Source organism: Carassius gibelio, chromosome A13 (genome assembly GCF_023724105.1).
Source record: "Carassius gibelio isolate Cgi1373 ecotype wild population from Czech Republic chromosome A13, carGib1.2-hapl.c, whole genome shotgun sequence".
NCBI lineage: Eukaryota > Metazoa > Chordata > Actinopteri > Cypriniformes > Cyprinidae > Carassius > Carassius gibelio.
Window position 1 is genome coordinate 9,906,513 of NC_068383.1, and position 26,429 is coordinate 9,932,941.

At 36.6% G+C, this 26,429-nt stretch overlaps 1 long non-coding RNA gene across 3 annotated transcripts; it reads left to right on the forward strand.

Moving 5' to 3' along the window:
- Positions 1-3,200: 3,200 nt before the first annotated feature.
- Positions 3,201-10,328, forward strand: LOC128025797 (uncharacterized). Of its 3 annotated transcripts, none has more exons than XR_008186231.1 (5): positions 3,201-3,457; positions 3,567-3,677; positions 5,404-5,506; positions 5,623-5,720; positions 10,223-10,328. It is a non-coding gene; the product is annotated as an uncharacterized LOC128025797 (long non-coding RNA). The 3 variants fall into 3 exon arrangements; XR_008186230.1 differs by having other exon boundaries at positions 3,201-3,446; XR_008186232.1 differs by having other exon boundaries at positions 3,201-3,387; positions 3,489-3,677.
- Positions 10,329-26,429: the final 16,101 nt, after the last annotated feature.

Genomic DNA, 26,429 nt, shown 5'->3' on the forward strand with positions numbered 1-26,429 from the left:
CAGCATCCGTTTGGCAAGTGGCTTTAACTTAGATAGATCGGTCTCTGTTTGAGACGTGCCCATTGATCAGTGTGTCACACTTGTGTGCTGAAGTGTTTAAGGGCAGACCTGAATGTTTCACGAGTTACATGAATGGTGCAACTGAAGCTTTTCAATTTCAGCAAAACTCAGAGATTTGGTAAAGTTTCAAGGGGAATGTGACTGGGAATAGAAAAATATCCTATATTAAACTTCCATTACACATACACATTCTAACATTTATACTAGGGCTTTTCATTATCGTTAGTGATTTTGCAATCCGACTGCTTGAAAAGTACAGTGAGAAATGTGGTTATTATAGTATATAGGAAAAGGTTTGAAGAAATAATTTCCTTTTAGAGATGGATTACATGCTGTGTACTGTGGCAGGGTGACTCCTCTCCCTCCTCTAAGCCAGAAATATGAGGCCACCACAAAGAGTCACATTTCTTGTTCAAACCATTGGTTTGTACAACTCACACAAATCTGAGCATGTTGTTTGCAAAAATATATATGCAACCACAGCACTGTTCCTCTGACGTTATCTTTCTTCTGTTCTGTTACAATATGAGCCGGTGGTTTAGGATGTGGTTTTTCACCCACGGGGAAAGCAAAACCCACAAACCAACTAGTTCCCACATCTCTATGAAAATGGCACTTAAGCCTGAAGTACTTCAAAAGTGAGATGTGCATCACTACTGGCACCAAACTGTCTTTTAGTCTTGTGCCAGAAATACACTACCATTTATGATTAATGAGATTATAATTTTCTTTTTAAGAAATTCATATTTTTATTCAGCAAATATTTATTAAATGTATCAAAACTGACAGTAAAGACATTGTCTTGTTAAGTGTGCTGTTAATACAATAATTTAGCAGTTATTTTCCTTGCCATGTTTTCATCAACATTCAAAATTGTTACATATCATCATGAAGTCTTTCAATTTTTTCTTTGTTTAATCAAATTAATTTTTGTCTTTAATTTAGTTGACAATATTAACGCATCCAAGAGCTTCTGCTTAAACAGACTGCAGAAATTACACATTTTACCTTTAAAATGCTTATGCTAATGGCCACCTAACCAAATCACTGGTCACTTAACCTAATCAACTTTATTTGAACCTCAACAGGAGCTGCAAACATATCAAACAAGCATTTTCTATTAGTGGTCAGTTCCAGTGGTGCAGTCTATGAAGTAAGATGCATATGAGCTGTTTTTATTTGTTTGTTAGGTTAGGGTGATAAACCATCTTAACAGCGCCTATAAATGTCCAGTTAAATTGCTTTTTAACAGATGATTAATCCAACTGGTGCATAAACCATCAGCCGGATGACAGTATAACAGGTGAGTTTGGAAGCATATCATCATAAGTGCTGAATCAAGTCTTGTCTCAAGCAATTTGCCACTTCCTCTACATGGGTCAGTACACATCCTATTCACAAACAAATATTCTCTCTCTCTCTCTCTCTCTCTCTCTCTCTCACTTTCCCTTTTTTTATTTCTTACCTCACACAGAAAATTGGATGGAATCATCTGTCAGCGGCTGAAAACGAGTAAAAAAGGCTGTGAAAAGAAGTGTCTGAAGAAAACAGGTGATTTTTATTTTAAGTTTTTAGGTACAATAATACACTCGATACACTTTTTGTAAAAGTAATGTCACTTTTACAATGATTCACAAAAGACAGCATGTTTATTTAAACATTAGCATGATAACACTGATAAAAAAAAACGTATGTAATAGATTATAAACATTACTGATTCATTTTATTTTTTGCACTGATAAGCTAAACTGAATGATAAATCTCTGATGTGACAAAATCAGAAAAGCTACCATTGTCAGTCTTCTTGTTGACCAGTGAAACTGGTCCGGTGATGGCATTCTAACCCTTGCCGAAGCTGTACTTACTGTAAAGCTCAAAACAGTCCTGTTTCTCACTATCTGAAGATCGCCTGTCAGCCAGCAGACCTCTAAAGCCAACCCCATCTGTTTCGCAGGGCTGATATGGATGTTATGGATCTCTGGCTGGACTGGTGTGATGTCATGTTCAATCACCTGGAGTTCTAGAATTGAATTTTGAAGAGGTCACATGATTAGCCAGTGTTTAATTTCCCCCTTTGGCCTTCAGCTGCTTTCATCAACAGGATGTCACCTTTCCGCACAGTATGTATACAAGTATTGATTTTTATTTCCTTGTTTGAATACTTAACCAAATAATTCACTCAGAAATGATGAATCATTTGCCCGTCTTAGTTTCATTCAGACCTGTATTATTTCTTTTTTACACAAAAAGTTTGAGATTTTTTTTTCTATATAACAAACTGCCAAGCAAGACTGATTACATAACTCTAAATTACATGAGTAAATGATAATACAAATATAAATTTTATGGCTCTATTTCCCCTTAATAGGAAAAAGCCAAAGAAAAGTGTGATTTTGCCAGTTCTATATATTAAATTAAATTAAATTAATCAGACGCTTTTATCCAAAGCGACTTACAGTGCATTCAGCTTTACTTTACTTTACTTATTCATCAATTTTTACCTATCATATGTTCCCGGGAAATTGAACCCCCAACCTTGCGCTTTATAGTGCAATGCTCTACCAATTGAGCTACAGACATTATAGACTATACATATATTACGTAAAAGTTTGAAGTATGATTTTTAAAATGTCTCTTATGCCCACCAGGGCTGCATTTATTTGATAAAATACAGTAAAAGTATTGAGACTGTGCAATATTATTAACATTTAAAACAGCTGTTTTCTATTTTAATATATTTTAAAATGTTATTTATACGTGTGATGCAAAGCTGATGCAAAACGTCTGTAATGTCACTTTTAAAAAAAAAAATGCAATTCAATTGAGTTGTTATATATATGTATATATATATAACATACTGACCCCAAGCTTTGAACAGCACTATCCATGTCTGTATATGTGAGCATTAAATAAAAGCATCGTAAAGAAAATTAGATTAGATTCAACTTTATTGTCATTGCACATGTAAGGTACAAGGTAGCGAAATGCAGTTAGCATCTAACCAGAAGTGCATTAAGCAGTGAGTACAGCATATACAGTGTCTTGTCTACAAGAAGTTGATAAATTAATTATACATTTCAAACTATGGGGTCATTTAGTAGGAGGTTAATGCTGTTTCTTTGCTGCTGTTTCAGTGAAGGTGAGGAAGATGATGGCATCAGAATCCAGTATTTACTTAATCAGCAGCTTGTGGTTGTTTATCTGAGTCAAAGATCAGAGAACGGCCAATCACAGCCAAACATCAACAATGTCAGCCAATATCTGATAAGAAGAACATGGTAGAGGACACAGCAAAGAACTTACACAAACACCCAAAAGCAGGCGTAGGTGTGTGTATCAAATCAATGGCAGAACAGGAGTTCCTGAAGAGCTTCACACTCTGAAAAGTGAGACCTGGGTAACTGTGTTTTCCGCACCTTGTTTTACAGAGTGAGAATTAAGAAACGTGTGGCTGTGAGGCACCAGGTTGCACACGTTCACATTTTAACTTTCAGTCTCCTTCAAAGAAATATCCTGGAGTTTCCTTAATATCCTTCAGAGGATGAGCAGGAATGATGTTGAGATCTGGCCAGAAAAAGAAAGAGGGAGGGAAAACCAGGCGGTCCCAGCAGATGGAGGTTAGGGTTCTCCAGATTATTCCATTTCAAATAGGTAATGGGCTGTGAAATGAATACACAGTAAGCATTTTTCTTGAATGTGAGGGCAGTTTCATTCAACATATGGACATGGAAATGAGTGTGTACATGTGTAGGTCTCTCTTTCATCTCTCAGTTTGTGTATGTATAACTATATTATTAGTTATCGGTCATTTTCCTAATGAGCCTATGCAATTTAAACTATGTTTGGAGAACTTCAACTCAAAAAGTCAAACAAATCATTTCAAATCATAAAATTGTCCTACAAATAATCCTTATCTGCCAATTCTGAAAGGCCTGAAAATGATGTATTGTTTTAATGATGCATATTAAATGTCATCTTTTTGATATAATTATACTAGTATGGGAGTTAGGACAAAAGGTCATTGGTTCTCATGAATGTTAAACTCAGACTCACACTGTCCCATTTCGGCACATAGAGTATGCATCTCACAGCTCTCTTTCTCTTCCCTTGCACTCCTGAGATCAATTCCCATTTAATTCAGGTCTGAAAGTTATTAGCGCTCACTGTGAAGTGCATACACATGTGAAATGGTTACTGATGACTAACACTTTCTTTTTCTTAAAGGCCACGTCACTTCTGCAGCTGCTGGCATTATTGCAGACTGTGCGATCTGCAGTGTGTGTGAGGTGTTTCATAATGCTGCGCTGCTCGGATGACTTGCCTCTAATTAAGAGCACAAATCATGTCTCTAGAGGGGAAATGCTCTATAGGTCTCATAGATCTTTTCTCGTGTTGCTTTTTATACATGTGAATGTTTCAGGATAGATGTTTGTCTTTCCTGATTGAATATTCCTCGTTGTGTGAAATCACACCGTGATGCTCCAAAAACAATAAAACCAGGAACCTTAGACCACTTATGGTCTAAGCAGTTTCCTTGCTGAAGATTTCTTAATATGGAATCCAATAGCAGTATAAGTATTGATCTTCTCTTTGACAGACTTCTGATCTTTAGGGGATGAATGCCACAAAGATTCTTAAATGGCTCTTTTTGTCTTTCTGAGTGCTCTGTGTATTTAAATGTTTGATTTCCGCAGTCAGAGAGAAAGAGAGAGAGATGCTTTAATGGAATGTTTATTGCTTTGATGGAGAAATCAGGGAAGGCCTTTAGTTTTTATCCATTTGATTGTGTGTTCAGGACAGCAGCAACACAATCAAATGAAAAATCTAATGAAATTGTAACAGTGATAATGGACAAATTGTTTTAGTGAGCAAAGCTCTCATTCAGCCCCAGGAGTTTTCCAAAATCATTTCATAAGTACATTTTAAATTTTAAATGTAAGATATTTTCAGCCTTTCAGAGCTATTGAAAGAAGCCTTTTATGTTTTTATGTTTACCTTTTATTTTTTGTGAGGTGAAAAAAGTAACCAAAGTAAAAACAATAAGACAGAAATATTAAAATAGAAAAATAATTCACTGTATTCACTGTCACTTAATGTCATGTGTCCTTGCTGAATAAAATAATTGTTCTCTTTCCACCAAAAAAAAAAAAAAAAATTAAATTAAATGAACAAAAAAGTTCAAACTATCTGCTTGGAAAAGCATAAAGGTGAGTAAATGATGCCTCTAGAATTTTTTTAAATAAAATATCTATAGGTCATTAGTCATATTCCACAGAATTAGCAAACTGTCAGATTGAATTATTTTTTATAAATTTGATTTGAACGGAAATTTTCCCTCCTTAGTTTCTGCTGCATATTTGCAGCAGGACACGCTCTTCCTCTTGTCCCATGAGAATACAGCATTTGGCAGCCAAATTTATTTTGCAGAAACTGTTCAGGCAAGCAGGTGAGTGTAACAGCGGTCAGCACGACTCACTGCAGGATGAATTGAAAGGTTATGCCACTTCAGTCTCACATAATTGTGAGAACTTGATCTGCATTTTTTGTCTCTGCTTTCCATAGTGAAGATGAGTCACGGGCAAATGATGGCCAGGTCAATCCAGACGCATCCTGGCTATGTTGAGTTCAATCTTGCACAGCTATGATAAGGATATGAGAAGGTTAGTTGAGAGTTTTTTTCACTGTGCACAAATCCAACTGGACTTCAGGTCTTATGCATGCATACACTCAAGCAAAATGGATATATTGTACATCTCTAACCAAATTGGACATGAAGCTAAATGACCTTCTGACAGCACACAAAACGGCTGCCCTGCATTTGCTCTCTGCATGTTATCTGCATAAGCAGCCCTGATAGAGATATGAGTGCATCTGCGATTCAACCACAACATAGTTTTATTTGGTAAATTTAGATGGCAATGATGTGCAGTAGCTGTATGCGAGTTTTGCTGCTGTTTGTGTGGATGATGTGTTGCTGCTATCAGTTTGTGGTTATTAGAAGTGATGGATTCTGATCAATAATTATGAATATTGGAGGCTGGTGAAGCTGTCGGTCATAACCACAGTTCAGGGTCAGAGGACACATTCAATAAAAATTTACTGAGTTAACCTAGCAGTCGATACACTGATACATCACTGTGACAATGCCAATGCCAGTGCAATATTTCTTTCTTTCTGAACTCAGTTTTGTGCATTGTTGTTGCTGGAATGTGTTTAGGGAAGAAGCGTATTTGGCTTACTGGATGGTTTACTGATGGTTAGTGTGTGTGTGTCTGTGTGTGTTGTGATCTGTTGCCTGTCCAGGGTGTAATGTTCAGATAAAACATAACAGCAAGATTCATCTCAAGGACCTGCGACAGATTCGTTCTCTCACATACACTTTCTTATGCCGGGGTGATGAGCACAGGTGAGATGGTCATCAGGAATTAATTTTGAAACCCTCAAGAGATCTGAAAACACACTCTGAAATTAGCATTTTCTGTTTTACATACACTAACACAGCATTCACTCAATGTCATTGAGATTCTGTCTCTGAAACACTCACCGTCAAACTGTCAACCTCATTACCACACACTGCATGTGCATTAGTGTCCTGACAAATAGACTTGCCAGCACATACCATCTAAAATATGACAGAATTTTCAGGGACTGGATTAACACATACAATAGGAGTGAACCAAAATCCGCAAGGGATCAGGCTCATCCGTGTAAATAGTTTCTTCTCAGGCTTCAGATTAAGGCCTCGGTAATAGAGTGAATGTGGGTGAAGATGAATTTGACAGGACTCTTACACAAACACACACAAACACCTTTCAAAGGCAGAAAAAAGATTTCTTGTCTAAGCTTTGCCAGGAATTTAAGAGAAGTTTGTTTCAAGATATATGAATGCCTCAGTTGATTAAAATCGAGTGGTTTGATGGTTAGCCAGTGAGCGATGTCAAAGATATACTGTAAAGACAGAGTAATCTGCTTTATCAGCTGAATGAAGGTCTTGCCAAATCATTGTGCTGCAAATGTTGACAATTTCCTATTAATCTTCCTCAAGGGGGGGCAATTTTTCTTTTGGCTGCAAGTTTTACGAAAAAAAATTTGCTTGTTTAGATCTATTGATTCAAATGACTGAAACTTGAGATACAGATGGCAATTTGCCTCTCAAGAAAATAATTAAATAAAAGGCTGTATCCTGTAATCACAAACAAAAGTGATTGCTTCATTGCTTCTAAATCAATTATACTGCTGAAAAGGGAAAAGGACCGTTGTCAATCTCTCTCCCCCTCTCTCTCTCTCTCTCTCTCTCTAAGTATGCAGTATATTGTTATAATGCCTTTGGCCACATGCCAGTGTCTCCTCAGCGCTTTATACACACATTAGTGTCACTTCCTCTTACTGTAGTGTCATAACCCTGATACCATTTAGATATGATATATCTATATACCATATAATGTTTCATATATTTGTTTGTAGTGCTTCTAGCAGGGACATCACAAAAATGCACAGGACACAGAACCACATTTTTATTAATGTGGCACAATGAGGACTATAGCTCAAAAGTTTGGTATCAGTAAGTAAGATTTTCTTTTTAAAGTGTCGTACTCAACAAGGCTGAATTGTATTGATTAATTATACATTAAAAACTGCAATATTGTGGAATATGTATACATTTAAAAAAAAATATATATTTAATAATCCAACATTTTTGAATTTTAAAATGTAATCTATTTCTGTGATGGCAAAGTTGAACCTACAGCATCATGACTCAGTGTCTATAACTTATTGTCACATGATCCTTTAAAAAATAATTCTGAAATGCTGATCTGGTGCTCAAGAAATATTTCTTATTATCAATTGAAAACAGTTGTGCTGCCTAATACTTTTGTTGAAACTTTCAAACATTTATATATATCATTTTTTGTTTATGTTTTCGTAACTTTACTGTCAATTTTAATCACTTTAGTTTGTCCTTACTGAATATAAATTGTGACTTAAAAATAAAATAAAATAAACTTACTGACCCAAAGCAGTTGTTTATTTCTAATCTACCATTACCAAGTAGATACTGATAGCTTATTTTTTGAACATATTTTGATTAAATAATATATATAAAATATTTGTAAGGTTGGTCGCAAGTAATGCCCAGTCAAGTACAAGTTGAACATTATCACTGGGATTGATTAAATTACCTTGCCATGCCTCCCAGTTCTACACAGGCTGGGGACTGGATAGTAAATTCGGTTCATTGTGGCACAACTAATTAGACTGAAATGCAATGCAAAGGATGTGATCACTCAAAAAAATAATTTGTGCTTAATATATAGCATGCCAAGTGCAAATTGTCACACAGTAGAGTGCAATATGTCTGAGTGCTTTACAATTCAAGATGCATTACATTTTGTTTTGGCATGAATTCAGCATGGGATTGTATAAAAGCAAATCCTGCACATTGTTTGTCACTGACAAAATAAACAACATTAAAAAATAATAAATTATGACATTGTGGCCTGCTTATCACAAATGATGATATCAGTGTTGCACAAATTCTGTTTGATAGTGGCCGGTTCATGTCACAGTATTGCAGAATCATGCAGATTGTACAAGTTACAACGATCTCGGATCAGCAATCTGTGCTCAAATATGGTTATTTGCCCACTGGGGAATGAGCCTGGTTCTGAGTCAGCAAGGCTGTAGAGAGACATGCCCATTGTAATTAGCAGCTACTCATGTAATGTGCTCCCATGAAGTTTAATGATGTTTCTCAGCGTTTCAGCAGTACAGATGGACTACCCTTTCTCAGTAAAAGCTTTAGATCGTGACTGGTCATTTGGGTGCAGGCACTGCTGCAATGCAGTACTGTTAACAGCTAACACACACATAAACGCTCCCTATTCCCTCAGAGTGATCACTTTTAAGGTCATGTCTCTGAGCCTCTGGTTACCTTGTAATGATGAAAGAATCCATTCTGATGCCACAGATAACTTTTAGATGTGGTGGTTTCGTAATGTATTGTCCTAAGAGCTGTTGTATTCAATCAAGAGCAATGTTATTGCATTTTAGCAAAGTAGAAATGTTGTTAGCTATCATAATGCATCTCTAAAGACACCTGCTTATGTATTAAAACAATTGCAATCCCAAATTTATTCCCATTTCTTCTTCGTTTTACCATGAATGGCCAAGTCAATTCATAATCGAGAAGCACCAGCCACATAATTTAACATCTGTGACCTTCTACTTGATATAAAGTGCGATTGCGATCTTGAATTAGGACATCCATAAATTGGTCTCTGCTTTAATCTGACCAGTATTCTCTTATAATTGTGTTTGCTCTTGGTTGACTGTGTAATGAGCTGAGAACAGAAGGATGTGTAAAACCATTGTAATTTGTATTGCACTACTGAACAATATTATAGCACTATTCCGATGGGATTTGTTTTCTAAAATGACTTTTTTATTTGACTTAGTTATTACCAGAGGAATGGTGTGACCAGCCGGTGTGGATTCATATGGGATTTAAGTCAAAAAGTATATCTGTGACCTCCGTAAAAACTAGTCCTGTCCCAATTTTTGGCAATTATGTTAAAGTCTTAATTCTTGTGGTGGGTGGTTCTTGTGGTTCCTGTCCATTTTCGTCAGATTTCTGCTCTGAGAACTGATAATGGCTCAATGGATTTCTGAATGTCTCTCAGTTTTCAGTGTGTCCTCCTTTTGCTTTGATGACAACAGCACTTGAAATGCATTAACTCCACAAATTTGTGTAAAAGCTGACATTCACATTCTCCATCACGATTTGAAAATCATCCAGAATCATCCATCTTGTGCTTGAGTGGAAGCAAAAACATTGGTCGTTTGTTTTTGTTCACACGACAGTTATTTGATTAGTGGCCTTAAATGTTGTAGATTATTAAATAAATTTTATCACAATGTTTCTTTGTTTCAAATTGTAAAAATCCTAACAATTTTTTTTTTATATTACAATTAATACATTTTAATAAAATGCATTTTATTGACAAATCCCATACTTCTGTACCTCCAATGTTAATGCTTGCGTAATATGTTTCTTTAGGAGATCATTTTGTCAAATTTGCCCGGTGACATGGTTTCTGTTAAAACACTAAAGCCTGATGTGTGTCTGGTGTAAATTTCAAGTGACTGTCTCACTGTAATACAGGACAGCAGGACCATATAAAGAAAATGAGAGCCTGAGGCGGTGGGATTGGTCAGATTGAGAGTGGCCTGGGTTGCATGAAAGACTGCATAATATTGGAACAATGTGCTATAAATAAACCCAGTAAAACTGCAGAGCACTGGGGCCCGAGTCATCCGCAGTGCAGTGAATCCAACATCAGATTTTGTTAAAAAGTTAATATTTGCTTTTTAGGGCCTCGGAGTGGCTTTAATTCAAGATGAGGAATGCAACACACATTAATTCTCTCCCTGAGGGCTGATAATAAGACTTGTTTGATCAGAGTTATGGATCTAATTTATGAGCAAAATCTGTGAATCAACGAAACAAACACTAATTAGTTGGATTACGGGATTTATGTTTCAGATTGATTTGCACTAAAGATTCTTAAAGAATATTTTATAGCACATTAATGATAATGCTTCAGTAGAATGGCTGCTGCTGCAGACATTCATGAAAAGGTTTGATCACTCTAAATGCTGGATAACTCGCTAATGTGGGGTAAAAGCATAACCACCGATAAAATCATTAAAAGCTTAATCAAAATAATAGATGCATAGAATAAATTGTCCAAATAGTCCAGGCCCCAACTCACACCACTGTTTTCATCCTGTGTTGCTGTGTCGGGTTGAAGGGGTGAAATAATTTTTTCAATACTTTAAGAAAGTATTTTAACATAGAAATAATTACATCAACTTTAAACACTTCTTAGCTGATTGTTACATTAGGACAGTGGCAAGAGATTAGATTGCATTAGCTTTTGTTTTGTTTTTTCAGGAAACATGCATCATAAATTCAGTCAGTAATTGAAGTAGAAATACAGCTCAGCAATCGTGTCCTAATATCTCCTCCTGCATTCCTCGTTACTCAGAGTGTAAACAGCAGCATGGATAGAGAATGTAATTTATTATTCAGAAGAAGCTTCTCTTTGCCACTGATGCTGATGAATATGGTGACAACATCAGCATAATTCATCACATCCAGTATTAAATTACTTTGACCAACATGTGCAACTCCTCCTGAAGATTTTAATGTTTGAAATGGTCCTTAAATGGACACTGTGGTACAAAATAGTCATTAAAGATATCTACCTGAGACCCAGCCATAGACTTTTTTCTTCTGTTGAAGAGGACATACCATAAAATATCAATAAAATAGATTTATTTCATGTTCTCCCATTTGTTTCTTAATTTCCAATTTAGTAATGTAGAAAAACTTATTTTCCTAGAGGGATATAGAATCGAAAATTATATCATAATTTATTCAAACTTGATTGTCTTTCTTCTGTGGATCACAAAAGGAGTCATTTACTTGTAACTCTTCTAGTTAGAATTAATGCGTACTGACATTTTCAAGTTCGTAATGAAAGCTGTTCATTTATTTATATACTGTAGCGCTTTTAACAATACAGATTGTGTCAAAGCAACTGCACAGCATTAATTAGGAAAATAGTGTGTCAATAATGCAAAATGACAATAGTAAATACTCATTTTTCATTTAAAAGCAGTTTATCATTGAATACAGTGATGTCATCATCCAGCTCAGTTCAGTTTAAATATTATCTGTGCAATCAAGTCGACAATATCGCTGGAAATGAAGTGTCCCCAACTAAGCAAGCCAGAGGCGACAGCGGCAAGGAACCAAAACTCCATTGGTGACAGAATGGAGAAAAAACCTTGGGAGAAACCAGGCTCAGCCGGGGGGCCAGACGAAACCAGAAGTTCAATTCCAGGCTCCAATGTGACTTTGTGCAGAGGACTCAACTGGTTTCCGTGGTCTTGTCCCAATGGCCATCTAAGATAATTTCTTTAAAGGGTATCTGGTGCTCATCGAGTTGTCCTGGTCTGACTTTTGGGGCTGTAGAGGTCCTCTCTAGGCACTGATCCACTATCTGGGCTGGATACGCACTGGTTGCTACAGTATAGGAGAGAAACAGACTATTAGCGTAGATGCAATTCTTCTAATGATGTAGCAAGTACACTGGGTGTTATGGGAAGTGTTCCCAGTTCTTGTTTACATAAAAATCCTTTGATGGATTTGTGTAATAGAAATGTGTTAGTGTGTTATGTGTAAGCCAGGTTAAAGAGATGGGTCTTTAATCTAGATTTAAACTTACAGAATGTGTCTGCTCCCGAGCAATGTTGGGTAGGTTATTCCAGACTTTGGGCACTTTGTGAATTCCGATGCACATCAGCATATTTCGATGAAGCCATGACAAAAGATAAACGTGTAAGACAACAATAGTGCAGCAGTCTGAATGAAATGTTATACTGACAACACATTGGAAATTGAGTGTAATATCTATTTTACCTTTCTCAAGTTGTGTTTTTAATATGCTTTTGTGTTATATCAGTTGTACAATGAGCATCAGATTTAGAAACCTCTGCAGTTTAATAACACTTGACACAGAGGCTAACAATTAAAGCAGAGCTCATAGAAACATCAGCAAGTTCTGTCTGTAAATCTGAAACTGAAAACTGTAACCTGAGTTGACCATCTAGATAAGGCTGCATCTTTACTGGAAATCATATTGTGAGAGAAAGAGGCATTTATACACTTTTACAGGCTGTAAAAGTCAGTCAACGGCTTAATAGACAGTGTTTTTGCATGATGGCACTGAAAACTGACTTCTGAATGACTTTCAAGACCTGATCCTAGCCAAGAAAAAAAAATATATATACTGTAATTTTTTTTTTTTTTTTTAAGAATTTTTTTCTTGGTTATATGAATGTAAAGAGAACAGTCCATTTTATTGTTTTGCAAACATTACAAACATGGGAATGTTGCTTCTGAGTAACCTCTGAATGTTCTGAAATGAACAGTAACATTTAAAAACATAAAAAAAAAACATTAAGGGGGGGGGGGGGGGGTGAAATGCTATTTCATGCATACTGAGTTTTTTACACTGTTAAAGAGTTGGATTCCCATGCTAAACATGGACAAAGTTTCAAAAATTAAGTTGTACGTTTGAAGGAGTATTTCTGTTCCAAAAATACTCTTTCCGGTTTGCCACAAGTTTCGGAAAGTTTTTTTCGAGTATGGCTCTGTGTGACGTTATATGGAGCGGAATTTCCTTATATGGGTCCTCAGGGCACTGATCAGAGCGAGAGCGTCGCGAAATGTCACAAAAGGAGTGTGTTTTTGGTTGCCAGGGCAAGACAACCCTGCACAGATTACTAAAGAAAAAACAGCATTAAGGGACCAGTGGATGGAGTTTATTTTTACAGAGCATCAACGGAGTTGTGCAAGTGTTTGTGTTTGTTCCCTGCATTTCGAAGATGCTTGTTTTACAAAGAAGGCCCAGTTTGACGACGGATTTGCACATCGTTTATTTCTTAAGGATGATGCAATCCCAACGAAAAAGGGTCACGATCGTGTGTTGGAACCGCATGTGGTGAGTAAAACTGCTTAAAATATCTCTGCCTCCTAGTTAATGCGTCCCCCCCACCATGCCGGAGACCGGGGTTCGAGCCCCGCTCGGAGCAAGTCGTTGCTGCTGCTGCTCTCGTTCAGTTTCAGCCTCGGGATCTGATTCTGGATCATAAATAAACGGCTGAATCTGACTGTTAGCCATGGTTTGTTTTGGATGATGGTTTTGTCCTTACGATAATGTAACAGCTTCCAAACGCTCTCAACGCAAAAGTGATTTTTTTAGCTCCGCCCACACGTCACGCCTCCAGTCGGTCGTGTTTTTCCGGGAAAAAATCGGTACAGACTATCTTTCTCTTATGAATATAATAAAACTAAAGACTTTTTGGAGTTATGAAGGATGCAGTACTACTCTATAGGTACTCAAGATTAACAGGATATTGAATGAAAACGAGCATTTCACCCCCCCCTTTAATTTTAAATAATTTCACATTTTGAGAACAATTCTAATACCAATAACTGAACTATGCTCTGTTAATGTTAATATAACTATTGTACGAAAAACTAATTATTTTCCGATTTATTTTTTAAAGGGGGGGTGAAATGCTCATTTTCACTCAATATCATGTTAATCTTGAGTACCTATAGAGTAGTACTGCATCCTTCATAACTCCAAAAAGTCTTTAGTTTTATTATATTCATAAGAGAAATATAGTCTGTACCAATTTTTCCCGGAAAAACACGACCGACTGGAGGCGTGACGTGTGGGCGGAGCTAAAGAATCACGAGCGCGAGTAAGCTTTTGCGTTGAGAGCATTTGGAAGCTGTGACAGCTGTGAAGGCTGAAACTGAACGAGAGCAGCAGCAGCAACGACTCGCTCCGAGCGGGGCTCGAACCCGGGTCTCAGTCATGGGAGACGGATGCACTAACAAGGAGGCAGAGATATTTTAAGCAGCTTTACTCACCACATGCGGTTCCAACACACGATCGTGACCCTTTTTCGTTGGGACTGCATTATCCTTAAGAAATAAACGATGTGCAAATCCGGCGTCAAACTGGGCCTTGTTTGTAAAACAAGAATCTTCGAATTTGCAGGGAACAAACAAAAACACTTGCACAACTCCGTTGATGCTCTGTAAAAATAAACTCCATCCACTGGTCCCTTAATGCTGTTTTTTTTGGTAATCTGTGCAGGGTTGTCTTGCGCTTGCAACCAAAAACACACTCCTTTTGTGACATTTTGCGACGCTCTAGCTCTGGTCAGTGAATGCCTGTGCTCTCTCAGTGCTCTGCTATACGGGAGCGCCTGCTCTTCCGGCAGAAGTGCTCTTATAAGGAAATTCCGCTCCATCTAATGTCACACAGAGCCATTCTAGAAAAAACTTTCCGAAACTTGTGACAAACCGGAAGGAGTATTTTTGGAACAAAAATACTCCTTCAAACGTACAACTTAATTTTTGAAACTTTGTCCATGTTTAGCATGGGAATCCAACTCTTTAACAGTGTAAAAAACTCAGTATGCATGAAATAGCATTTCACCCCCCCTTTAAGTTTCCTGTATAGACAACATTGTCAAAATGACAGTTTTGTGAAAACAACTATAAAAACGCTGTATTCAGGCCATTATTTAGCAATGTCACTTTGTAAAGAAACACTACCCACCTGCACATTTTATATACTAACAACATCAATGTTTTCAAAAATTCATGATTTCATAGATTACACTGACGGAATGGTTTTCAGGCCTACAAAATGCCAGTGCTGTGTAGCCAAAATGCATAAAATGTTTTCAGTTTTCAGTTATTTATGTTGTTATGTAAAGTTGGTTATTGGGATTTTCTTCAGCCTACTTTCAAATTAAGGTTTGTCCTGTAAAAATCTTTGTCTCTTTCTTTCAAATTGCTTAAATTCACTATTGTTTTATTTGTGTTATGTTATTCTGTCTCTCTTTCTTTGTTCTCTCTGAGACAGCTGTATTGGTTGGTTCATTCTGAAGTCACAGCTGCTGTGCTGCTCTGTGTTGTAGTGCATCTCAGGTCAGGTCCCTAGCAGGCAATGTATCGACCAGTCAAAAAGCCCAGTCAGGGTAACCTCATCTTACCTTTGATGGCTAAATATTGCAATTCCGGCCACAGTGTCATATTATTAAATATGGTGCAGTGTAACTTCTGTGTTTTCCAGACAGACAAGTTCACTCCCAAGCTTTATTGGACTTGGAGTTTGGAGCTAAACTATGCTGTTCCAGTGTATGTTAGAGGACACAAAATTGTTCAAATGTGCTCGCAATGTTGCTAGTAATAAGGTTGGGTAATAAGGTAATAAAGTTGGTTGGTGGACAGGTGTCCAGTGAAGCATTTAATGGGATGGCACATTTCTTCACTCTTCAGCAGGTTTACTCTTGGATCGGGGGCATATTAGGAATTTATAGCTTTATTCTGGCTCCTCAGGTTTTTGTTTGGGGGGAGTAACAAGAGTTACATTTTTGAATGATGGTTGGTTTCATTTGTTTCTTCAATAATTTCTCAGAAACCATTTCCCCCCATTTACATAAAGCCAAATTTCTCATATACTGTAAATCTATACAACTGATCAACGAAGCGGATATATTACATTTCAAAGGATTTACACAAGTTTTAAAATCTGTTACTTTGTGACTTTCTCTCTTTCTGACTCTTTCTCCTTCTTTTCATTTTACATAACTTTCATTAAGGGAACTCCTGCCCTTTGAACATGTTGTTTCCCCCTTTCTCTTAACCGTAAGGGAAATGCTCTGACAGGTTATTACCTTCTTTTTCATCGGAAATTTTTTTTCATACCACTGTGTAGGTCACATTGTTCTAGAGGGCACTTGCTTTGGTTCAGAGCAGATTGTCTAACGAGTTTTACAGAAAAGTGCTGAACTAATGTAACCAATGACAGATCATTTCTCCTTAGTAAACCATCAAGTTAAATTGGCCATTAGTCTTTGTAAACGTAGTTTTGTTCTATTATTTGCCTCATTAGTTAATACAATTTTGAATATCTGCTTTGTGAATCTGCTAATAGTAGGAGTCCTGTCAAATTTGAAGTCTATGAGAAAGAAAGAATTGTGTTCCCTTTGCCACAAAAAACTGTTTTTATGCATTTTATTATATTATTTACAGTATGGCATAGCTGATATATTTATTTATTATAATTTTTTGCCGATTTGGTGCTCAAGAAACATTTCTGTTAATAGTTAATAGTTAAATATGTAAGTGTATTGTCCATTTTGCATGTAAGTGAGATGGATTTGACATATGGAGAATAATGTCATATGTATCTTTTTCTCCTGAGGACTCACTAGCATTCAGGCTTTCCTCATTTGTTGCCTTTCACTTCTGAATATTTGCTGATACTGTAACATGTGCCCGAGGCTCTTTCTCTTTATCTCAATATCTCACCCCCTCTCTATCTCTCCCTCTCTCTCTATCTGTCTCACTGTGTGTGTGATGGAGTGTAAGCTGTAAGACTTATGAGGTGGAGATAATGGCAGGTGAATCAGATGTGGTGAAGGTCTCTGGGTCATTGCTTTGAGAGAGGTGTAAGCTCTTGCATATTGATACGAGTCCAGCTCTTAAACATACATGTCCCACAGTATTGCTCTTTTGCTGTGTTTTAATGCAGATTCTTTTGTATTCACATAACAGAGCATCCTGGCAATGATAGAAGCCATAAACAGAAATGAGATGGACCCAGCAAACCAGAATGAGACAGAAGATTCTTGTTTTACTAGGGCAGTTTGACTCCATAGCCATTTCGAGTGTGAATGGTGTGAGATATTCTGGTGTTGGGGAAAAAGGACATTAACAATCCATATACATCCTCTCCATAGTGTCGTTATTGGAAGGAGTGTTCTGGGAAATCCCCCCTGAGTTTATTAAACTATTCCTGTATATCACAGAATATTACTACTAACACAGCACATATCTCAGCATCTCCCTCTGCACACATAACGGTTTAAAAATGGAATAAAATCACCTCTGCGAGACACTTTATTCACTTACACTAGCATTAGAAGCAATACCTTGTCCCCATTTTATACGTATTCCCATTCAAACGTTATAGCTGCATTTATTTTCAGTGTCTATGAAAACACAACTGTATGTCATTTGGATGGTCTTTTTAAAAGGCCCGGGAATGGGAGGTGTGGGAGGGTTATTTGGGTCAGAAAGGTGATTTAGAGTTGCAATTACATAAACTCCGTTAAACCTGCTTTGTTTGTTTTCTGCAGCCAGACATAATTATAACTGGTTTTTATGTAGTGCTGGCCAGACTGGAGAAGCATCTTCTGTGAGAGTGAATCATTATGTTATGGATCTGATCAAATCAGTGGCTTTCTTTTTGTTGTATGTGTGTGTGTGTGTGTGTGTGTGTGTTAGTGTACTGAATGATGGATGTATTGAAATGTTCCCTTCATTAGCTCTGAACAAAAACGTCTTTCTGTACAATCTGAAGATAAGAGGCTGTCAATCTCCCTGCATGTGGGAAAAAGTCTCAGTCAGCACAAAGCAAAATCTTCATTCCCATTCAAGTTAAACAGCCTCCCTGTTGGTGAAAACCACCAGATGTAGATTGATTCAGTGCTAATTGCTTGCATGTTTGATAAATAACACAATATAATTCAGAATATTTTGAGTTATTATTGGTACAAATGTTCATGTTTTTCTTTTAGCAACATACCATAAGTACATATCCTCTTGATACCTTTCTGAGACACAATCTGCAAGTGGTCATTTAATAGGACAACGCTGAAGGTAAAAAGATATTGTGAGGGAAAAGCCATTTCCATTGAATTCAGGGTGGATAATGAAAAGCAGTTTGCACAATCTAATTACAAGAGTAAAACAATGTGTCCGAAAACCACATTACACAAAGAGCTCAAGTCCCTATGAATCAAGCTAGTGATAAATCTGCTTACCCAGCGTCTCTTTGTTCAAAGTAAAAATTTATGCAACATTTATACAACTGCACCTTGTCCTTGAAGGTTTTAAATTAATCAAAATATTTGACATACTAGAATAATTTCTGTAGGATCATGTGAGACTGAAGACATGTTTAATATATTCAAATAGAAAACTCTTATTAAAGTGCCCCATTATGCCTTTTAGCTGTATGTGAACATAAACTATCTGCAAAGTTGTGAAGCCGACAGTGCATGATAAATAAAGGTAGAGTTGACACGCAATCGCCTAAACGAGTCATCAAAAATGTGAATCTTATCCTGTTACGGCTCTACGTCATGTTTACATAATGTCTGCACACATTCTACGTCGCCAACTTGCCTGCCCACAAACAGTAACATTTCTGTGTGGTTAACGTCATGTTGAGAAGATGCTGTATCCTACGCTGAGAGTAAATTTGTTCTTTTAATTATCACAAACTTGTTAACACTTGACACTTACCACTAAAACGTCCTGCACCAGTCGTGCTTGGGTATCAGTCTTTTGTCGATCGGCCAGTTCAACCTTTTCATCATCAGACTCCGGCTCGAATTGGTGAGGTACAATCATACTATACAGCAGTGAGGACTCACGGAAAGGAGGAGTTTAGAGAGACTGATTCTTTGAACTTTCCACGAGTCGTTTACGGATCATTTTGAAATGAGGTCAAATTAAATCTTTAAAAACTAACATGTTTGTTATGCATGTAAACCTGTTTTAAGAGACTCATTAAACAATATTAGCCACCTTAAAATGGCATTATAGGGGAACTTTAATAAATTGCAATAATATTTTACAAGATATCTGTTTTTTTTTTCTGTATCTTGATCAAATAAATGCAGCACAAGATAAACATAAGATATATATAACAATACAAACAAACAAACAAACAAATCATTTTGGTTTTGTCAAGCAGGTACAAAAAAGACAATCAGCAGTTCAGAAGAGTTGCTAATACTGAAAAATAATTCCTGCTCTGTGGAAAACTGCAGAATTGTTAAAGTGAAAGCCTTCTTTGATGACGGATTTAAACTATGGCCTGTTTTAAGAACAAAGCTCATAGAAGAAGCTTAGAAACCGTGTGCCTGCAAAGTGTATTACGCCAATTAAGTCATTAACTTAAGCACAGATATGTTCTGAGATAACTCCAAATAAATTTGTATAGTTGTTATAAGGCCGTTGGCCTCACAATAGGCGCCACATGAATATTAGATTAGATTTAACTGAATTTCTGAGCTCTTTAGTTCTGCAGGGTCAATTAGAATGGCTTTAAGTGGCGCAAGTGAACACTGGGGGCAGTAAATATGACACATATGGTGCCTCTGTGCTACACAATATTAGAGAAGGTGCAGTATTTGCCACCCTCATTAAGATTAGAGATGTAATACATGACCAGAAGAGTTAAATCTGTGGGAAGTAGTCACATGCTCACATGCCCTGTAAATTAAAAATTCATTTTTATCAGCTAACCAACTATTAATAGTCATAGATTTCAGCTCTCCTCACCAGTATTTGTGATGTGATTAAGGAATTTTTCATAATACTTTCTAATACAATGTATCCTAGATATATTAAATTTTATGTGTGATATTGTGCAAATTGCATTTAATGGAGATTTTAGTTGACAAATTTGCATTTTTTATTTACCTAATTAAAATAATTCCTTTAGTGAATTGGCTACTAAAACAATATTGCATGCAAATAAAAAATGTGCTTCATTCTTGGTGAATTCCGCCATGCATGAGTCTCCAGCTAAGGTTACCCAGAGGTCAAAATTATTCTTAGCCTGGTTTTAAACTGATGAATTCCTTTATACTTAGAATTTGACCTGTTTGTGCAACATTCTTTCATAAAGATTTGCTGATTCAGCTCTGTCAGAAGGGGCTTATGGAGTATCTGATGCAGGACGTCTATAGTTACAGAATTATTTGCAAGAACTCTAGGATGCAGAGCCGCAGGGTGGATTGATTAGCTCTGCACTGCTGTTAATGAAACATTATAGATTTTCAATGGTTCGCTTGAAAAGCGCTCAGAAAACAATGTTCAGAATTAAAAGCCAGTCTCATTCTAGACCTTTGTATGCTATATCCTGAGCTCTGGTGGTTATTACTATTTGTAAAACTGACCAATAGCCTCTGCACAGTATATATGTGCATATATATAATTTATAATATAAATGCATTTTTAAATATTTATTATTATATAGAATTACTTTATTTATGATGAATAAATAATGTAATATAGTTTATTAGTAGTTACAAATTCTTCTAATTTGTTTAATTCCTTACGAGAGAAAAAGTTTACACCAAGAAATATATTTATAATATAATATAATATATATATATATATATATATATATATATATATATATATATATATATATATATATATATATATATAGGCAACATTTCAGCATAAACCATATTTTACAAAGTACAGGACTGCAAAAATTACTTGCTTGATGATTTTACAAAAGTAAACTAACTGGCCAAATTCTGTTGCAAGTTACTTAATATTAATTGTTATTAAAGTAATATTTAAGGCTGTGATATTTTAAAATCTGCAATTCTCATTACAACAGCACTGGTGCAATATAATATTTCTAAATTGGGTGATACCTTTTAGAGAAGGTGCTTTGAATTATTCAGAGTTTAATTTTGTGATTTATGACACACTTTATGGACCCTCAACAGGCTGAGAAACTGAGGTGTACTCTGTATATCTGCTGAAAGCAGCTGTTTCCTCCTCCTTGTAATTGTTTAGTAACCAAGGTAACAGAGCATGTGCAGATGCCCTTATTGTTTCTGTCTGGAAGTGCTTCAAGTGCTTGAAAGAAGAATGAACACAGTCAGTTCTCCTTCCAGTGAACAACTCAACTTTCTCGAAGTTGACTCAAGTTTGAATCCTAGTTTTACTTGTCATATGTGAAATAGGAACTGTATGAAGAGCTGGAACTAATGTGTGTACTGATGCAGTGTGCATCCAATATGGCATAATCCAGCATGTGTCAACCAGTCAACCGGCAATGTTTAAAAATCACCTCAATCATCACTTACTATGTCAATTATTTAAACAGTTATTTCAAGAGTAGTTTATTTCCTGTGTCGATATATTTTCTTATATGAAATGTTTGATTTGGATAGATTATGCAGTTTCTCTAATAAATATCCAACAGGATTGATTTATGACAAAGATTTGCTACTTGCTAGAATGACAGGTGGTATTATGGAGAGCATTTGACTGAATAAAAATGTCTGTAGTGCAAGATCAGTCATCAATATGCTTATATATATATATATATATATATATATATATATATATATATATATATATATATATATATATATATATATAAATATCATAATTTTTTTCATATAAATGTAAAACTAGCTACAAAGCAAGAAGCCACAAACCTACAATTCTGGGGTCTTTCAGAGCACGTTATTTTATGTTATTGTGAATATAGTTTAAATCTGCTTTAATCAAAGTTTTGTCTTTGTTCTGTTCTCTTCCTCCCTTTCGTGTCACTTTATTCACTGTCTTTAAAAAAGCAACTTGTAGATTCTCTGTACTAGCTGTCAACTGTGACTTTTTTGATTTTTCATGCACATCAAAAAACAGTTGGGCTGAGCTGCCAGTGTACTCTATGGACACAGTGAGCATTCACAAACCCAACTGGTATCTGAAGTTTATGGAGTACAAAGGAGTTATAGAGTTTTTGGAGTACAAAGTTTATCGATCAGTGTAGGTTCACACACATATTCTCAAGTGTAAAAGATCAAAATCAATCTGTCACTTAAAAAGATGGTCTAGATTAAAGCATACCTGATGTAAAATATAAAAATAAAAATAATAAAAGTCATGTGCAAAATCTAAGTATGAAACTTTAGTTTTCTCCTTGTTGAGGGTCAAATGTTGAAAACTAATGATTTACAGTATATGTTGGTTTGTAAACAAGCATTGATCTGTCATAAAAAATATGTATGTGTTAAGTTGATTTTACTGTTCTGGGAAACCCCAGTCCCTAAGTGCTTTAACTGAGCATTTAATGTAATTTCCCTGGGGTGACATGAGATGACATTTAACGTTATTTAAGACACATTTATGGCATATCTCTGAAGGTCTTTTCCATGGTTGGGGTCATGTTGAGGGATTTGTCAAGTGACAACCCTATTTCACCTGTTAATGGTGCAATTTATTATGTTTTTGGCAAAATTAAAAGATATAAGCTCTAATATAAGCTAAAGGGGTTGGGAGGGTTAGGGCATATAATGTCCCTTAGTTTGATCAAATCGATGGATGGATGGATCAAGAGTAGTGCCTGATTTTTTAACAAAAGGGCAAAGCAACTCTTATCTGTCTTTTATAATCACTGTGTCATCGCACAGCAAAAAATGTCTATTCCATCCGTATCCAGTTCTTTGTATGCCTTAGGCTTCAGTCGTATGTCATAGTAGAAGCTCTCTGCCTTCTTGACACCAGCAACTGGTCACTTTTTGGCAAAGTGAACAAAAAATAAATCTCCTTGTTTGATTGACAGGAATGGTGTCCAGTTTTGTAACAAATCAAAGTTCACTAAGATGCCTATCCAAGAGGAACTAATATATCCAGCATGAACACTTCCTAATTAGGTGATGCCAGTTTAATTGAAAAGTGTATATATATAATATAATATGCATGTTAAACATATTGTTAAAATGGTTAGGTATTTTCTTCGGTAGAAGAATCTTTTTTTTTTTCTTTTTTTTCAATCAGCATTGAAACTAATGTAAGTAAGATGGTGGTAAATTAAGCATTGACTGCTATAGGGTTCCTGTTAGAGAACTGATGAGTCATGCATGTGATGTTGAACTCTTAATGATTGTTCATCAATAGGTTAGTGGATAAGAGCAGGATTTGCATTACAATAAATATTAGGTCATTTAGGAGTACCATCTAGGGTGACTTGCAAATGAGGAACATTACGAGTAACTTATCATACAAGAGCAAACAATGTTTACAATTTTTAAAGAGTAAAGCCCAATCCATTCTACAGCTTTTAGAAGTGCTAGGGTTTGGGTGCAGCATAGAATGATATTAGATTTAGATTTTTCTAAAGCCCAAAGCATACTTAGGCCTTCCGGTTTCTGCGCCAGTCTGCGCACTGTCCATGTGATGTAAATCTGAGGTGAAAGAATTCATTTGCGTATGAAAAATATCTATATGTTAACCTTTAAAAAAAAAAATCTTAATCCCCAGGCTGGACTGGCACAAAAAATCGGGCCAAGCATTTTTTGGTCCACGCGGCTCACGACCACTTTAATATATGTATATATCTTTAAAAACTTTCGACTGGCATATATATATATAGTACAGACCAAAAGTTTGGACACACCTTCTCATTCAAAGAGTTTTCTTTATTTTCATGACTGTGGAGGCCAGGTCATCTGGCGCCTTAGATACACATAGGCTACAAAGTCGAGGTAGCCTATACTTTAAGCTTTAGCTAAAGTGAGTGACAGAGTTGCAAAAACACTGATTAGATATCAGAAAATTAAAATATGCAGTCAAGCCTAACAAGATACATGAACACCCATTGACTTTAAAAGATATATAGGCTATTACAAAAAAAAAAAAAAAAAAAGACACATGGTGATATTGGTCATGGTAATTCCGCTATGGTAATAACATATTATAGCCCCTTTCACACTGCACGTCGGACCCGCAATATTCCCGTAACATTGCCTGGTCGCCTTCTGTGTGAAAGCAACCACGTCCCGGAATTGATTACCGAATTGAACCCGGGTCGGGGACCTAGTAACATTGCGGTAATCGATCCGGAACGAGCGCTGTGTGAACAAAAGCCAGATCTAATTCCGTGTCGAAGTGATGACGCACGTTATCGCGCGACTCTTTTATCAGCTGTTTTGAAGGAAGATCAACATTCGCGACGAAAACCTATGTGCAAACTGTAATGAAGCAGAGATCAGTTTAGTTCCTCACTTTCCGCGCTGACGCCGAGATCGTTTGCTTGCTTCAGTTAAAGTATAACGTGCCAAGCGTTGTCGACTCATACATTACACGTCACGCGCTGATGTCACGTGTCGTTACGGATCTTCAAGGGTGAAAGCACGCACATATACCGGGTCATCACTGGCAGTGTGAAAGTGCCAAATCTAGCGACCAGGGAACAATTACAGGAACACTTTACCCCTGTATTTGCCGGAATGGCAGTGTGAAAGGGGCTCTAGAGAGAGAAAGAAGGAGGGAGAGAGGGGACGTACTGTATATGCCCGTGAAAGAGTTATGAGTTGATATATCCTTGCAGATCTCAGCAAAAAAGTCACTGAGATATGGTCGATCTCTAAAAATAATGACAGTGCATTATTCATCTGGAAACAAGCACGATCATCAAAACGCGTGCGCTGGGTTGACTTTACCTCCTGTGAAAAATAAAGTGATCTCCTTTACTATCCCTATATGAGAAGATGAAAAGATGATCGACTGCACTTAATTCCCTTGCGCATATCATGTGCAACAGCCCGCGGTAAATCTACACGCAAGAGAGGAAATAACCACACGTGTGCCAAATCAGCAATCAGCAAACGACGATTATACTGTCACGACTCCATCGACCTCCCCGCTGAAACGAGTCCCCCTTGTCATATCCGTTTAGCGCACCAGGCTACAATGCAGTTTGCCTGAAAGGTTGCCGTGTATTTCATCATCTTAATAACATAAAAAAAAACTCTTCCCCGTTCCCCCTGCTCAAGCTATAAACTCTTATTTAGGCCTCTGTCTCGGCAGGCGACTCGAATTCAGCCATTCCCCTCACGTTCAAGATCTGAATTTAAAGTTAAAGGTGATATACATATACACACATATACAGGTGCATCTCAATAAATTAGAATGTGTAGAGAGTTAATTTATTTCATTAATTCAACTCAAATTATGAAACTCGTGTATTAAAGCTGCAGTAGGTAACTTTTGAAAAAATATATTTTTTACATAATTTTGAAACCTGTCATTATGTCCTGACAGTAATATGAGACAGATAATCTGTGAAAAAAATCAAGCTCCTCTGGCTCCTCCCAGTGGTCCTATTGCCATTTGCAGAAAGTCATCCACTCGCGGTAAGAAACAACCAATCAGAGCTGCGGTCCATAACTTTGTTTGTGTTCAAAATGTAGAAAAAAAAATATAATAAGCGACTACACCATGAATCCATTTTCCAAACCGTGTTTTTAGCTTGTCCTGAATCACTAGGGTGCACTTATAATAAGTGGTTATATTCAGACTATTTTAGATTCCTTCGGGGGTACCGCGGCGGAGTAACCCAGTACCTTTGTGATTCTTCATAGACGTAAACGGAGAGAAGTAGTTCCGGCTACGATGTTCTTCCGCAAGACGCAAGCAGTTCTGTTTATTAACCGCTAGAGCGTCAAAAGTTACCTACCACAGCTTTAAATAAATTCAATGCAAACAGACTGAAGTAATTTAAGTCTTTGGTTCTTTTAATTGTGAGGAATTTAATCTCACATTGCCTCGCCTTTCCTTGCAATGCCTCACATTTAACAAAAACTCACCAATTCTCAACAAATTAGAATACTTTATAAGACTAGTGAATTTTTTTGTGTGTGTGTGTGTGTGAATTGCTGGCCTTCTGGAAAGTATGTTAATTTAATGTACATGTACTTAATACTTGGTAGGGGCTCCTTTTGCTTTAATTACTGACTCAATTCAGCATGGCATGGAGGTGGTCAGTTTGTGGCATTGCTGAGGTGGTATGGAAGCCCAGGTTTCTTTGACAGTAGCCTTCAGCTCATCTGCATTTTTCGGTCTCTTGTTTCTCATTTTCTCAGTTTCTCAAACACAATGGACC